The sequence below is a fragment of the Musa acuminata genome, chromosome BXJ1-10, assembly GCF_036884655.1.
Source record: "Musa acuminata AAA Group cultivar baxijiao chromosome BXJ1-10, Cavendish_Baxijiao_AAA, whole genome shotgun sequence".
Taxonomy (NCBI): Eukaryota; Viridiplantae; Streptophyta; class Magnoliopsida; order Zingiberales; family Musaceae; genus Musa; species Musa acuminata.
Genome location: NC_088336.1, coordinates 12,791,894 through 12,803,014, shown reverse-complemented (window position 1 = coordinate 12,803,014; position 11,121 = coordinate 12,791,894). Strand labels below are relative to the sequence as shown.

Sequence of the window (11,121 nt, the reverse complement as noted above, 5' to 3'; positions counted from 1 at the left end):
GACGACAAAATCCTAAAGTGCGACCAAAGATGCTCGCAGGTGAAACTATTACTGCAAGACCAAAAAATTATCATCGATTTCTTCCTCCTACCAATCGATGACTATGAGGCAGTGCTTGGCATAGAATGGCTAACTACACTAGGTGATGTCTCTTGGAACTTTTCTAAATTAATTATGAAATTCTACTGTAAGGGCAAACATATCATCCTACGCGGGAAGCGCGGAAACAACGTTACCACTGTTTTGACCCAACGAATGGAGAAAGTTTTGCACAAGGTAAATGGTGGCTTTTTAATGCATCTCCAACCATAACCAGAAGAGAAGAAAATAGAAATTGAAGATCAAAATCTTGCCCAATTGCTTACTGAATTTGCCGACATATTTGCTGAACCGCGCGGTCTTCCTCCTTCTCAGCAACATGACCATCGAATTCCAATCCTTCCGGGCAAGCCACCAATGAACACTCGACCGTACCGATATCCTCACCTCCAGAAAGATGAAATTGAAAAGATCGTAAAGGAGATGCTTGAAACAGGGGTGATTCGGCCAAGTTGCAGCCCCTATTCCTCACTAGTGCTACTTGTACGCAAGAAGGACAGAACTTGGCGGATGTGCATCGACTACCGAGCTTTAAATGGCATCACCGTCAAGGACAAGTACCAAATACCAGTGGTGGATGAACTTCTTGATGAATTGAAAGGAGCTCGAGTCTTCACGAAGTTGGACCTCCGATCCGGTTACCACCAAATTCGGGTATGTGACGATGACATTCCAAAAACTACATTTCGCACACATGATGGCCATTATGAATTCTTGGTAATGCCTTTTGGACTCACTAATGCTCCTTCAACCTTTCAAAGTCTCATGAATGATATATTTCAGAGCTTTCTTCGTAAATTTGTGCTGGTATTTTTCGATGATATTCTCGTTTACAGTCCTTCTCCTGAGACTCACTTTCAGCATTTACGGATTGTTTTGACGATCCTTCGGGAGAATACTCTTTTTGTTAAGCAACCAAAGTGCAGCTTTCTCCAGCAAAAAGTAGAGTACCTTGGGCATATAATATCAGAAGAAGGAGTGGCGATAGCCCCAACAAAAATTGAGGCAATGCAAGGCTGGCCAAAACCTACAAACGTAAAATTACTGCGGGGGTTCCTTGGACTAACGGGCTACTACCGAAAATTTGTTAAGGACTATGGGAAGATCAGTGCACCACTCACTTCTTTACTGAAAAAAGATGCTTTCTAATGGTCGGACAAAGCCTCTACTGCCTTCGACAAACTTAAAGCAGCCATGACAACGACGCCGGTGCTTGTGCTACCAGATTTCAATAGACCCTTCATCATTGAGGCCGACGCATCTGGAGTCGGAATTGGAGCCGTTCTCATGCAAAATGGTCGACCACTCGCATACACTAGCAAGGCATTATCTCCCTCCCATCAAAACATGTCAGTATATGATAAGGAGATGCTTGCCATTGTACACGCAGTAACGAGGTGGAGACCCTACCTGATCGGCCGGCGATTTCAAATTAAAACTGACCATAAAAGCCTCAAATACTTTTTGGAGCAAAATATATCATCCCCTGAGCAGCAAAAATGGGTAACCAAACTTCTTGGATTTGATTATGAAATTATTTACAAAAAGGGGAAAGAAAACGTTGTTGTAGATGCACTCTCACGGCTACCTGAACAAGCTAAGGTTTCAGCCATCTTCCTTCCTACCACTAGTCTCCTTGAGGACATTAGGGAAGAATGGAAGAAGGATCCAGAGATCAGCAACATCATAAAAAATTTGGAGGAGGATCCAAGTGCAATAGCCCACTACACTTGGGATTCGAGGGATCTACGCTACAAAGGTCGCATTGTGCTTATACCTGACTCCCCTTGCATCACAATCATCTTACATGAAATGCACTCCATACCTTCAGTAGGGCACTCTGGATTCCTAAGAATCTACAAAAGAGTGAAGCAAATTTTTATTGGAGAGGGATGAAAAAAATTATTGCTGAATATGTGGCACAATGTGATGTATATCAACAGCACAAGGGTAAAACTGTGGCAAATCTAGGGAAGCTACAACTACTACCCATACCAGACTCAGTGTGGACTGACATCTCCATGAACTTCATTGAAGGGCTGCCATCTTCCAAAGGTAAAGGCACGATTCTCGTGGTGGTTGATCGACTTACGAAATATGCTCATTTTTGTGCTGTGAGAAATCCCTACACTGCTGGTAGTATTGCCCAGATTTTCATAGAAAATATTGTTAAACTGCATGGGATGCCAAGGTCCATCGTAAGTGATCATGACAGGATCTTCACTAGTAAATTTTGGACCGAGTTATTTCAGTTACAAGGCACTAAACTCAAGATGAGCACAGCGTATCATCCACAAACTAACGGCTAAACAGAGGTGGTAAATAGGTGCTTAGAGACGTACCTCCGGTGTTTCACTAGCGACCGACCTAAAGAGTGGGCGAAATGGCTTCCCTGGGCCGAATGGTGGTATAATACTACATATCATTCATCTACAAAATGTGCCCCTTATGAAGCATTGTATGGTCGACCAGCCCCTGTGATTCCAAAGTATGTAATTGGCTTGGCCAAGGTAGATCAGGTTGACCAAGAATTGATTGATAGGGACAAACTCTTACAACTGTTAAAAGATAATCTCTCTACCGCTCAAGCCAGAATGAAGCAGCAAGCCAACACACGACGAAGTGAAAGAGAATTTTCAGTGGGAGATTGGGTTTATCTTCGCCTACAACCATACAAGCAACTCTTTATCAACACTCGAGCCTCCATGAAGCTATCCCCACGTTTTTATGGGCCATATCAGATCACAGAGCGTATTGGAGCCGTGGCGTACAGACTTAAAGTACTTGAGGATGCCAAAATTCACCCTGTCTTCCACGTATCATGCCTAAAGCCCAAGTTGGGAGAACACGAGTCACCCCAGATCCAACTGCCCAACACAACTGAGGATGGAATTATTCTAAGCCCAACCACAAGCCATCCTCGATCGTAGGATCGTGATGCGTCGCCGACATCCCTCTACTGAAGTACTAGTGCATTAGAATAATCTACCACTTGAAAACGTCACATGGGAACCATATGAGGAGCTAAAGACCCGGTTCCCTGAGTTCATGAAATCTCAGCCTTGAGGACAAGGCTGATTTGAAGAGGGCGGGTCTGTTAGAACTCTAGCTAGGAGAGTCCTAATTGAGAGGGACATTCTGTTAGGACTCTAGCTAGGAGAGTCCTAATTGAGAGGGATATTCATGTAGGAGGTTTTTTTTAGAGAAGAATTAGGAGTTGTAAGGGAATAGGAATCTTGAGTATGAGTCCTATTAGGAGTTGGTTAGAAGTAAGAGTCTTAAGTAGGAGTCCTGTTAGGAGTTAGGGTTTAGAAGCCCTATAAATAACCATGTATTCCTTCTCTTTTCATAAGCAATAGATGAATCTTTTCTGCAGTCTTTGAGTAACAACTTGAAGGGAGGAACCCTTATAGAGTTCCAAGGAGTCCGATCCCCTAAAGAGATCAACCCTAAGTTTAGAATCTGCATGGGTTCTAACAAAGATGCAGACAAATGATACAATAATCAGAGCATAAACCGAACAGCTTTTGAAGTCCATTGCCAATAGCCCAAATGAAAAGGTAAATATATTACAACGAAATAACTTAATAGGAACAGATAATATCAACCCAATGTTTGTTTTCATATACATAATTCAAACTCCAGTTTGCAACAAAATGATTCGTACCCAAAGCATCCAGCAAAACATGCTTTGGTTCTGCAAGAACAAAACAAAGCTCAGATGAATTATCAAGTCACTGTCACAAGGTAGCTTCCTTGATCCTGATAATATCATTGACAGAAATCAGTCGTTCAATCAAATGTTTTCTTCATGTGTAATGGGATTGCTTCTGTGGCTTCATCTTATCAATCAAGGAAGACATACAACCACAGTCAAAATTTGGTGGAGACATTCAAGTAGACGTGGCTGAGCTAACATTAATTAGCAAGCAAAGTTGAGAGACAGCCAACCATGGTACCAGAAGGTCAAGGTAATGGAACCATTCTTTCTCACAATTCTATCATTTTACAACATTAATCTAGTAAATATATTGGGTAAGCAAGCGCAAAAAAGAAGCAAAGAAAAAAACCATGACTATTCAAGGTTGAAAGCATCAAGAACCTTCTAGTGGTGACAGAGGACAGCAACATTAGATGCTCGCACTTGTTGATGGATTGATGCAAAAATAACTGAACTGTTAACAGTCATCAATGTTGGTCTTAGAGGCCCTGAACCAAGAACAAATGCGAAGGTCGATATTGATGAAATGGTCATAAATAGCTGATGTTAGTTCTTCCATGTTAGAGAGCACTGTCAGCAACAACCTGTGTCACAAATAGTAAAAGAAACTGATATAAACAAACCTCCCTAATAAACGTGAGAACATAAATGGAACGAGCAAGCTAAACTCCGAGTCCTTTCTTTTGCATTAATGTCACAACTTACTACAGAAACCACTGCATAGCCTCTGCAGGTCACAATCTCTGAAAATGAATCTAGCAACTGCGCAGCCAAACTGTTGGGCTCTTCAATCAATGTATGAACGAATGTGATGATCACCCTGCGTTCTTGCTCCGTTGACCTCAAGCTAAACCAAGTTAAAAACTTCATGCGGAAATCACTTCCAATGTGCCCCCAAGCACTCCAGCCATCTTATTACCTTCACATAGTATTCAAAGTTATCATCCAACTGACCCAACCTATACTGGAATCTCCTAGGTGAGCCACTGACCAAAGTGATGTCTCCCTCACAAGCTTCCTCGTGTCCAGTGGGTAGTTGTTGCTCACAACCATGTCGAGATTCCACTGCAGGCACTTCATGGAACAATGTAACTGCACTCGGTTGATGGTATTACCTCATCATTTAAATCAGGAACCAAGGCCAAATTCAAATCAAGCCGGCGTGAAGTGGTAGGTGCTGCTTTGGCAGCCTCTACAATCACTTCACCACTCCCACCACAGGACTCCTCTTCAACATCATTTTCGTATAAACCATCATAGTATCCATCTTCCTGTGCCCAAGCTAGATGCAAAATCTTTCCTAGATTTCGAACTTGAAATCCAGAGGGTTTGGCAGCTGCTGTTGTCCCTTTTTGCTTGACGCTGGATGAACACCCTTCTGCCCCAGTATTCTCTATATGCTTGTTGATGATCTCCACACTCTTAGTAAAACACTTTTGATTCTGAGTGGCCGAAATCCTCATCCTCAGTGAATGAGATAATCTGAAATGCATATTCTGTGCATAGCTGGAGGTTAGTAAATAGAATCCTTCTCTGAGACCTTGGGAAGACCACAGGCTCCTTCTTATCGGATTGATCTCTGGTCTTGCAGTACCAGAGCTTATAACCTTTGATGGCATCAAATGCTGTTGAAGGAGTTTCCTTTATAACAATTATGAGAGAAGATGACGTTATTTCATTAAATTGGAACCTACAGGCAGCAGGAAGTGAATCTGCAACAAAGGGAGAAAAAGGATTCCTGGTCAAATTTAAATCATCATACTAAATATGAGCACGAGATGACTACAGATATGCATCAATGAGTTTTACCTTTGTGATTTTGCTTAAAAAGATCAGTTGACCTCAATCTCATCCATTCACCTGCCTTCTCAATTGCAGCAAAGCAGAGGTTCTGAACATCACCAGCAACAGACAACCGGCTCACAATGCCACGGGCCATTTTGGCTGAGATTCCATCCACTGGACCAACTTCTTTTTCTAACTTTGCGTTTGCTTCCTCTACAATTTGGTGCAATTCTTTGAAACAAGAAGTACCATCCAGAAGCCTATAGCTTAAAAAAATACGATAACAAAGGACATCAACTCGACGAGCATCTTTTGCTACAGAAAGTTGCCTCTTCCAGAATCTGTTAGAAATGATTAGAAGGACATAAGTACATGTCAACTATTAGACACTCAAAAATGCATAATTCCCTAGAAACACTCTGGATCCAGTTACTGGCTCTCCATATATGACTGAAATAGACAACATTTAAATAAACACATTAAGTCACAAGTATGGGTCACCAACCTGAATGGTCTCCAAGGATCTAAAAGATTAACTTCCAACACATTGACCAGCAGCAAATAGTAAGTGGTTATAAAGAGTTATAAACAACATTGCTCTTGACGACAGATAACAGATTTGCATCTAGTTTAGGCTGACACAAAGAGTACCAACATAAGGTTTGAACTAAAGCAGACTACCTATCAAATTAGGTCACCAACTATGTAAGAAGTGGGTAAACAATCTCTTCACCACATCATTCTAAACCCAGATCAAACTTATAATTACCACCCTATGTCAACAAAAAGAAAACAAAAGAAAACAAAAGAAACAAAGAATAATTTAAAAACCATAGAAGACATCAAGAGCAATAAATTGGTCATGAACTTCAGTGCATGCTGGGAGAGGAGGGAAATCCTAATTAGCTGGAACAGAACTTGGAATGCAAAGCAAAGGATTCTGAAAGAATGCCATTCAGTTAAAAACAATTGGAACTGACTCAAATAGCATGGTGTAAACACCTGACACAAATTGACAAACAGCAAAGAAAGGGTAAATTCACCCTATAATTCCAGAAACCTTTCTGCATGAAGCACAGCAGTAGCTCCCATCAAGTAGCATAGACTGTCCAAGACTGAAAACTCCTGCCTTTTGGCACTGGAGTGCACATTCAACATGGCAAGACAACCCACAGTAGTCCTTGTCACCAGATTCAGACGTGCAGACTAACCAAAGACTAGGATCCTTGTTGTCATCAAAGAGATGACATATACAACATGAGCACCTTTTACAGAATGTGTCATCTGAGGTAAGAACAGCCTTACAAGCTGAGTTCTTACAAATCCATGTGTTAGCAGACCTGAAATTTTGGGAGTTTTCAGCGGAAGGAACATGAACAGGATGTTCCCCTTTCCTCGGTTGCGTCTTAAAGGCCTGATTGTTGGAGAGAGCTGAATGATCCAAAGAAAGTTTCTTCAAGTCCAATTTTTTGCATCCTTTGCTTGTAGCTTTATTAACTTCCATCGTTTTACATTTTGAAGAACTAGACTGCTTTGTTTCTTTATCCAGACATGATTGTGACGTATACTTCCTCGATTGAACTTTGGGAAGTCCAGCAGGATTTCTTCTGAAGTTCTCTGTGGTCAGAAGAATGTAACTGAAACAATAACTGGAGAAGATACAGAAGTGTCAGGATGAAGAAAGAAACATTCATGAAGAAAGAAACCCAGATAATAACTTGGCATATGCTATTCAATTTTTAATATTTCACCGTAGCTCTGACTTATTGGATTTGATATATAAATGAGTATCCATCTCAAATTCTATCAGATTAATACTTATGACGTGCCAAGAAAACCAAACTAGAATATAGAAATTAGCAATTAAATTGTATTTGATAGCAAAAGTTTAGTGGGTGAAGGCAACTCAATTAGTCATTCAGTCAATCATTGTTACTCTAAGCTACTTGATGCATGTTTATATGGATCATATTTAGATGGATACAATATACCAAAGGGTAAAAACTTCTCTCTGAAGGATTTCAGTAATATATCTTTTCTTCTATAATGATATGAAATCTCTCAGAATTATTTAGTGCATAAGCCAAGACATCCAGTTGGATATATTATCGATGAGAAGGGTTTTCCTTTCAAAACATAATAGAAAAAAGAAGTAATTTGCAATATCATAATTCAATAGCAGCAGAAAGTTTCACTTCTCTTGCACTAACTTACATTACTAATTGAGATGAAGTTGACATAGTATATAGACAAGTAAACTTGAAGAAGGAATCAGGTCATGGTAGAAACAAAGCAACTTAAGCCCTGCAAACCTCATATTACTAACAAAGAAGCTTTTAAGCATGTCTTCAGTGAACTTAAGAGATCAACCTAATAATATTAGGTTTAACAGATCTTCCTTGACTAAATAAAAATGATGATGTCTTACTTGCATTACCGTGTGATGCTGGTGTTAACTTTCTCCATCAATGTGCCCTATTAGGGAAAGCACAATCCTCTCTGATCCACATACATCCTGATTTTTGATACCCATGGGCATTATGATCGGTTTCCACAAGCAAATAAACCTTTCTTGCCTCCTCTAGAAACCTATTATCTCTCTCTTGCCTGCGAGGTTGTTCTGCTAAGGGTTGGAACATCCTCAAGCAAATGAAAGTGCAAGGGTCAGATTTTCAGATCAACACATGCAGTCCTTTCTCTCAATGTTGTGGTTCGTGTGTAATGGTTTTAACTATGAAGCAAAAAATGTGTCGAGAGTTGCAGCACTCATCGTTGAATTGGAATCATCTTCGATGCAAGTCAAAGCACATAGCACAAAAATCTTAGTTTCTAACTATGAGGGATGAGTTTTCAAACTAAAGATTGCTATACCTTTAAGAAGAAAGACTCAGGTAGTGCGATCTTGTTCGACAATATATTTCAGTTTAGACATGATCTTTAAATATCATGATGTAGAAGCAGGTTCACAACAAGGTGCCTGCAGTCATTTTCGATGGGTCTCTACCCTGCCCCGATTGCTATATACAGAAGCGAACGCTCTTCTCAATCTCCACAGGTGACAAATCCAATGCTGACCGTGAATGCATCACCATTAACTTTCCGCCATGAGCTGCTGGTCCTGATCGAGCCAGCACCATCTACAACAACGACAACGGAGCCATAGGGCTCGATCCGATCACTCAATTCCAATCGTATCATGTGTATTATGCTTGAACCCGAAAGCAATCGCCGACTAATGACCCAAACCTTGACCTATTACATGGAAACACCAAAGAGGAGGAGGAGGAGGAGGGCGATAGGCGAAGTTCCCTTTGCAGCCGGCCGACGGCCTTTGGTTGCTGGACTTCCCGTCCTCGAAGGCGTCCGTCGATCGGCGATTGCTTGATGACGACCGGCGGGTGGGTATCCCTCGTCGCGAATGGTGGCCGTTGGGATGCGAATGGTGGGAAGCAACCTAACAAGAAGAAGGAGAAAATGAGAGGCGAACGCAGGGGAGAGAAGCGGGTTCGTCTAGGGATTCGTTGTTGGCCGGGGTTGTTAACGGGTCGGACTGGAAATGGCGACCCAAGACACGTGAAGGGAGGTAAACTAATTACAACAATTATTACTAAAAGAAAAACAATGCCGGTAATGATTCTTACCGCATGCAGAGCACTTTCTCCATAGTTGTGGACTCTATTCTCACTTCTTTCCGTACAATTATAGTGATGAGGAGGTATGATGAAGCGCATGCATGCCTCTTAACTAATTTTTATATCTGTAGGTACTTTAGATGCTGTGATCCTCCTGTCTAAGACACCAACAAGTGGGATGATAATTATGTCTCCACCCCGTGTTTATTATTATTATTATTATTATTATTATTATTATTATTATTATTATACGTATATAATATGTGCGTGTGAAGTATTTAGTTCCTCTCCCACCTAAAATGACAGAATCAAATGAAAACATGCGATGCATTGAAGGTTCAAAGAAATGTTTCAGCCATTCCCAAAAACACAAAATATTTTTCTTCATCGTAGTCATTATGACTATACTATTTCTACAGTCAACTTGTAAATTCAAAAAGATAAAAGATTGTAAAAGAAACCAAAAATTTATTATTATTATTATTATTTTTATTATTCTTTCTTCACGCGGTGTAGCTTTTCCTGTACATGGACAGTGGCTGGCGGAGGACGGAGCTCCAGATGCAATCCACGCCGCTGTCCACCTCCCCGTCGGACGGCTCCTCGAGAAGGACGAACGGGTGTCGGGCGGCGGGAGAAAGCCGGTCGCCGGGAACCCCGATGGCGGCGGAGCAACCATCGACGAGGGACGAGAAGAAGACGTCGCGGAGGTCCCAGCCGTCGGGCTCCGGCACCAGCAGGCGCTCGCCCTTTTGCCACGGGAACTCGAAGAGCCCCGGCGGGCGGAACACGTCGACGGTGCCTACCCGGCAGCTCTCGGAGACGCCCTCCGCCGTCTCGTTCCTCTTCCCCTTCTTCTTCTTCTTCTTCTTCTTTTTCTTCTTCGACACAACCGCTGGTGTGACGCCGGCTCCTCCTCTCTCTTCCTGCTCTTCTCTACCTCTCTTCAGGTCGTCTCGTTCCATTGCCTTGGATCGCGTCTGCACAACGACATGCAAAGTAATTAACGAATGCAATGGAGGTAGGAATTGCTTGGGAGGAGCCGTGGTGGTGTTCTACCAGTGGTGGGTCGCCGAGGGCGTGGGCGTGGTGGTGTCTTATGTTAACACCGTGATGTATAAGAGAGAGCAAAGCCTCGCATGCCACGCGAAGCACGGAAACGGCCTTTACGACGACGCACGCTCTCCATTCCCGTAATCGTAGTGCAACACAACAAAGACCGATGACATAAATGCAAGGAGCATTTATTTAGTCCATTGATTTGGGTTCCCTGTTCTAAATCATCGGTGTATTGTGTGGTAAAAAGGATGGAAGAAGGCGTCAAACACGCGTCAACAGGCGATTAAGCCTGAGGATAAGTGACTCCCGACATGCCACGGATTAGTGTGGCTATTCTTCCCACCACTAGAATTATAATTCACCACATCAACCAATGCATACAATAGTAATAATAAGAAGAACACGGGGAATTCAGAATTTAAGATGGTTAGGTTGCGTGGATTGAATCAACTTGGGAAACGCCACTAAGATTGAGCAGTTAATACAGCCTGTGTTCCTGTCCTTATCTCGATGATTTTGATCTTTCCTTGTCTCTCTACAGAAGAAAGCAACTCGGTTTTGTGCTTTATATAGGACTAACTTTCACATCCCCATTCTGTTTTCTTCACACTATAATTCCGAAGGTGATGATGAATTCCTGAAAAAGCTCTAGTTTTTGGGTTTCTTTTTCCGGAAAGTACCTCATAATTCTATTATTTTTTAACAGTGTCTTTTTTTTTTTTTTCCTATGGACCGTTTCATATGATGAACCTTTTCAGCAACACCACAAAAATATTATAACATAATAAAAAAAATCATAAAATAGGATTTTTATACAAATTTTAT

At 41.6% G+C, this 11,121-nt stretch overlaps 1 pseudogene; it reads right to left on the bottom strand.

The window, feature by feature from the left end:
* Nucleotides 1-4,065: 4,065 nt before the first annotated feature.
* On the bottom strand, nucleotides 4,066-9,141 carry LOC135595185 (VIN3-like protein 1; annotated as a pseudogene).
* Between the last annotated feature and the right edge of the window lie 1,980 nt (nucleotides 9,142-11,121).